The sequence below is a fragment of the Macaca mulatta genome, chromosome 11 (genome assembly GCF_049350105.2).
Source record: "Macaca mulatta isolate MMU2019108-1 chromosome 11, T2T-MMU8v2.0, whole genome shotgun sequence".
Lineage (NCBI taxonomy): Eukaryota > Metazoa > Chordata > Mammalia > Primates > Cercopithecidae > Macaca > Macaca mulatta.
Window position 1 is genome coordinate 133,629,065 of NC_133416.1, and position 6,418 is coordinate 133,635,482.

At 40.2% G+C, this 6,418-nt stretch overlaps 1 long non-coding RNA gene across 1 annotated transcript; it reads left to right on the forward strand.

Annotated features, from left to right (window-relative positions):
* Positions 1-729: 729 nt before the first annotated feature.
* On the forward strand, positions 730-6,121 carry LOC144333245 (uncharacterized). Its single transcript, XR_013401758.1, has 3 exons — positions 730-1,777; positions 2,876-2,971; positions 6,046-6,121. It is a non-coding gene; the product is annotated as an uncharacterized LOC144333245 (long non-coding RNA).
* The last annotated feature ends 297 nt before the right edge of the window (positions 6,122-6,418 follow it).

Here is a 6,418-nt window from a genome sequence, read left to right on the forward strand (position 1 = left end):
CAGACCAGCCCCAGAGTTTTTGCTATTAACTAACACACCACTGCGCCACTCCCAAACCAGAGGGAGTAGCAGGTTGGATGCAGGTGGACCCCATCCTAATTCCAATCCTCCAGTAGGTGTTCAGAAAAATGAAGTACCCAGTATAATCAGTCATTGTTATTAAGTTGTTAAGTGTGCTTTATGTTTCAGGCAATATACACAAATCTCTCACATGAATTTGTTATTTTGGTCCTCAGGGCAACTCTGTGAGATAGGGGGAGGGTTATTGTTGCTGTTTTACAGATGGGGAAACTGATGCCCAGAGAAGTTAAGTAACTTGCCTAAGTTCACAAAGTTACCAGAAGATTGTGGAGTGGTCTTTCAGGGAGAGTTATCTGGTATCAGGAAGGAGAGATGATTACTTAGGAAGGCCTAAGAAACAAGAGGTATTGGAAAGCTATAGCAGTTCATCTGGGGTTGACCTGGGAGCATACAGTAAAAAAAGAGCTAAACTGCAAGGTACCAACAGAGAAAAGCCCACCTGGTCCCTTTCTTCTCAGGGTGGCTCCTCTCTCTCTCTGCCTCTGCCTCTCGTCCTAGCTCAGCATGGCCGCAGGTCCCAGGTTCTGTTACATCACAGTGCAGTGCCCACAGCCCACTGTTGGTTCATGCCGTTGAGATTATCTGATTGGCCACTGGCCAGCCAATGGTGGGTCAGACTTTGGAGCAGGTGATGATCCTTGGACGCCCACAGAACATCACCTTCATGAGCGCATCAGTGAACACCAGACTAAGGAAGACATCTCTGAATATATTTTTTGGAGATTTTGATGAGTTCCTCTGAAACAAGGAGGAATGTGATGTCCAGTATCAGTTCTGCAGACCCAAGGATGAAGGGAATTCAGTGATAAACTCATTCAATGTGACTGTAATGTGGGTATCTATTTGATAACTCCAAGTAACTGTTTATTCTTGTGCCTGTTGAGTAGATGGTATGGGCCAGTTGGTGTTGATTAGTGAACCACGGACGAAGGGTGTATGTCACATGAGTTGCTCCTGGATAAAGTCACCCAGTCACCTCTTCATAAATATCCTGCATAAACTCCAAAGACAAAAGAGCATTAAGGTTGTTTTTCTAACCTTAGACCAGGCCGTGATAGAAGAACTGGGAAAGAGATAATTATATTTATCCCGGTGAAGGTGACAAATCATGGCAAATGAGCAAAATGAAGAAGGTTTGCAGATTTCAGCAAACTCCTAAAAGATCAGCTTACAGTCATGTATACATATCTTCCTTTGTTTCTCATTTCTTTGCATCCCATTACTGTGTTCTCGGTTTAAGATACAAGACACTGGACTTTCAAATCAACAATTGTTTCAAAAGACTTCTACTGGATTCCTGCTAGTGATGGGAGGAACTTATCATTCTATGAGTTGTCAGTAAATGTTTTACCACAGTCCATCTTTTTCGGATTTTAAGATGTCTGTGCCACCAGGATGCTCAGAAAAATTACCTTCCAAATGCTACTTGGAGAAGGCTTCAGGACCACCTTGAGAAGGCAACCAGCTACAACCTTGGTCGTAGTTTCGGTTGCAGAAAGAGCGTGAGGTTTACAACTCATGTCTGTCTTCATTTTAATAGACTAGTCAATCTGTAACCAGAGATGATTAAGGAGGTTGTTAAAAGAAAATAAGCTGTCCACCATGCTGATGCCCAGTTGTTCAGATTGTTGAGGTGGTGTAGAGATGACGCACACTGGCTCAGTTTACCCACATTTGGATCCATGGACCTGCAAGTGTGTGAGCATATAGCATTGCACTTCCAACATCTTTAAAACTTTTATCTTCCCTCTGGGGTTCTGGCTCTTCCTTCTGCTTTTCCTGTTTTGTTTTTTAAGCAGTAACATTTATTTAAGTATTTGCAATGTGTCAATGCTGTGCTGAATGCGTTATGTATATTATCAATATTGCTAAGCATAGTGAGGTAGGAACTATTATTCCCCCATAGAGAGAAGCACACAGCCTAACGGGAAAGCCATTCTCCTGAGGTCCTTGTGTCAACAGATGACAGAGGCGGGACTCGAACCCAAGTCCTGTGACTCACCCATGCCTGCAAAGTCTCTTCTTGGATATCTCCCTGTTTTCTTTTTCTATTCTTTACTGGTGTTTTTTTTTTTTTTTTTTTTTTTTTTTTCCCAGAGTCTTACTCTGTCACACAGGCTGGAGTGCAGTGGCAGAATCATGGCTCGCTGCAGCCTTGACCTCCTCAGGCTCAGGTGATCCCCCTACCTCAGCCTGTCGAATAGCTGGGACTGCAGGCACACACCACCACGTCTGGCTAATTTTTGTACCTTTTTGTAGAGACGGGGTTTTACCATGTTGTCTAGGCTGGTCTCAAACTCCTGGGCTCAAGTGATCCACCTGCCTTGGCCTCCCAAAAGTGCTGGGATCACAGGCATGAGCCACTGTACCCAACCCTTCTTGTTTTGTTTAGGTGCTCACCTTTACCTAAAGGACTACCTTAGTCTCTCTTCTCTCAGGGGTCCCATCCCCCTATCTCGGCCCTCCTTTATCTCAAACTACAACTCTAGCACTTAGGAAGGAAGCAGCACACCCTCTCTGGTGACTGCAACAGAGCCCTGAGCCCCACCCACACCCCCCTGCAGGGTTGGACATTGGCAAATCCAACCACTGTTTTTTATCAAAGCAAAAGACTCATTCATTTACTTGCATTTGTGGTTGGGAGCATCTCCCGAAGAAAGGTGGGGAATTGGTGATGGGAAAGCACAAGTCAGGCTGAACGCCCGGCCCTGGGCTCTCCCATCCCTCTTCTGGAGCCCTGCGGTTTGGATCATCATCGTTTCCCAGATGCCACATTGTTTGTCCTCCCCGATAGCCTCTGTCATGACCCACCAGCCCTGGGATATCACATAAGCTACAGGTCAGATGCTGCTTTCCAGACAGAATTATGGAGAAGAGAACCATCATTTTGGTGAATGTTCTGTAAGCTCACTGGGGCCTCTTCCTGGAAAATAAATCTAGCCTCTGAGCTCTGGCTCCAGGTAGCAGCTAGCCCGACCACTTAGGTGGAGGCTGGCTGGGGCCATAATTGTGATGCATGTACTGAGAAAAGGGAAGGAATGAGGTGGGATGGATGCCTGATGGCAGATGCTGCAGCTTTTTCTTATCAGGGACACAGCCCCTGCATCACAGCATTTACAAAGTAGTGATGCAGTGTGTTCCATTTTATTTTTCTCCTTACATGTTGTTAGGGATTATGGTATCGATCCCAGGCTTGAGATTTGAGTGAAAGTCATTTTGGGGCAACAGTTGGTGACCTGGGAATCAATATCCCATCTGCTCATTGCTCGATTGTCACTTAGTTTGTGCTTCCCTAAAATTAATTCAAATGAACATAATTTTTATCATAAAATTATATATATATATGCATTGTGAAAAATGTCTTTAAAAATCACCTGAAAATATACCATTTAAAGATAGTACATTTTTGTTTTTGTTAATCACATCCCTTTTTTTTACACACACAGCAGCTGAAGTCAATTTAACTTTTTGATATTTTACTAAAAACAGATAATTGGCTAATCTTACACTTTTATATACAAAGGGAAGTTCAATGTCTTCACTCTATATTTCCATAGACACTAGGGAATTAAATTCAATTTTTGTTTGTTAGTTTATTTCACCAATGCTCCTTGGGTGCCTAATGTGAGCTAAGTCCCTTTACAGGACCTGGGATAGAGGGAGAGCTGGGGTAATGTCTATGGGTCTTTCATTGCCCAGGAGATTATTTTCCAGTCATTTCCAACTCTATATCCTAATGGACTCTTGGGTTCTTTCACTTCTAACTTCTACCACTGTTTTCTGATCCATGATGCTGACACGGAACATGGCCAATGTTCCTTGATCTCTGTGCCAATTGTACATTTATTGCCTCTCAGCTCTAAAGTCACCCTTCTTGCTTGGTCTTTGAAAATGGATCTGGGCCCCTTTATTTTAATTGGGGCTGTATTTTTAAATATTGGTTGCCAACACTTAGTAATTATTATAACTTTATACTTTGTTCCTCATTATTAACTTCTCTAATCAAATATGGTCATCACCACTATATATATATATGCATGCTAGCTTTTTTCCTGACAGCAACTTGTTTACCGTTATTGTAGGTTCAGCCAACCCGTATTGCACATTGAAAGCCATTAGTTGCTCCCACCTCTAATAGGAGCTATAGATAGTGGATTTCAAGAGAGTACCAAGGTTGCTACTCCATAATGGTCAGAAGAGCAAGCCAAAAACATCTCAGTAAACACAGAAACCTCACATCTCACGGAGGTTTACTTAACAAAAATATCAAGACCCGGTATACCTGGAAAACTGCAGGTAGGGTTTGTTTCTTGTATAGGTTTGATTTATAATTATTACTCCCACAATGCTTGATGGCCCCAGACAGTAATAGAAGCTCTAGTGAGTTCTTGATTAAGCTAGTTTTTCCAGAATTTCATTCATTTTCTCACCTGTTGTTTGTTCTACAGTAATGTCAGGAAAATTATTTTTTTTCTGCATGCATGAGCATAGCACTGGAATCTCATTAAAGCTTTTTGTTCCTTCAGTGTTTTTACTGAAATATCATTTTGTCTACATATAATCTACATATAATTTGCCCACATTCCCTGAGTGAGAATCCATTCAAAATTCATGTTTTTTGTTGTTGTCCTTGTTTTTTTATTACCCACCCTGCAAGTGCAGGATGGAAATTCATGCTAATGTCATTTTTTTATATTACACCTTGATTGTTAGTTACCAATATTCTGAGAATGACTGTACTGGCATTTGTTTTTATAATAATGCACAGAAGAGATAGACCCAACTTACTTACATACTTGAGGTATTTTTTCTGCTGTGTTTTGCATTCACTGATGATGATATATATTTTTTTAACTACATTATTTTATAATTTCTCAGCACTAGTTGGCTATTACTTCCAATCCAGAATTGTTTTCTTATATATAATGTACAGCATATTGTATTTACATAAGTAGGATTACGTATTTTTCCTGCAAAACCATTTTAAAATTCATTTCCCATGCATATATGATAGAAAGTAGTTAGATTCCCTTCCATAAATATTTTCTTAAATAAATAGGGGTGTGTTTTATACTCTGTAATGTCTTACAGATTAGGAAATTTACTACTTCTGGGTGGTTCTGCAAGGGATACTAAATAAGTAAAAGGAAACTAGCATTTACTAAGCACAGCATTTTTGTAAACTCTTTTAGTTAATCCTCAAATAGAATTGCCAGATAAAATATAGGATCCTTAGTTCAAGTTGGATTTCATGTAATCAAGGGATACATTTTTTAGTATATCACAAATATTTCATGGTATATACTTACATTAAAATTATTTGTTGTTTATCTAAAATTCAAAATGAACTGGGTGTCCAGTATTTTCATTTGTTACATTGAGCAAAACTATCTTTGAACAACTCTGTAAGATTCCAACCTGCATGACTTTCTTCAACCCCAGTATCTAAAGAAGAAAATTTGAGGGGAGAGTGTAGAAAACTTGAAATAGCTTCCAAAATAGAGATGTGGTAGCCTGAAATTTAAAATTAGGTTATTGATGATTTTTCCTATTATGTCTGAAAATACAGCAAAATGAAAGCTACCTTTATATTGCATCACATTATTTATTGATAAATTAGAATCATAGAGCGTCCATGTTAGAAGCAGTGTTGGTCGTCATCCTACCCAACAACTTTGTTTTACAGATATAAAGAGCATGTCTAAGATCCTGCTAACAGCAGAGCTTGGACTGCTAGTGAGGTCTCTTCGCCATCTCCTATAAAGACTATTTGAACCACTCTGGTGTATTTAAAAATAGGATTTATGTAAAGTGTGCAAGATGTTTTTAGTTGACACACAGACAAGAGAAAGCTACATGAGCTGAGGCTATGCAAGGGGTTGGGCCAAGGGGAGGAGGGCAAGGTGGAATGGGAGAGGCTCCTTGATATCAGCATGTGCATTTTTTTTTTTTTCTGGCTTCTAGGCCCTGCTGGAAATTTTCCATACTCTTTGTTCATTCTCCTGTATTTCCTAAGGCCGATAAAAGAGGAGATCCCTGAGGACATGCCTCTCTTTAATATCTGCTTTCCTTCCAAAGATAAACCAAAGACCAATGTATGTCGTATCTGCCCCCGTCAGCCTTTGGGACATAATTTTGGTAAATCTTCCTCTATTTTGCATTAACAGAAAATGTCACTTCTCCCTTCCTAATCTCCAGTGCAAACCTAACATTTTAGCCCTACGTTGCTTATGCTTGCACAATCCAGCTTTTAAATTCTGTTCAATTCCAATTTAAGAGTAGGCATTGTGCTAGATATTTATAGCCCAAGATCTGTAAGCAAATATAATGCTGTGGA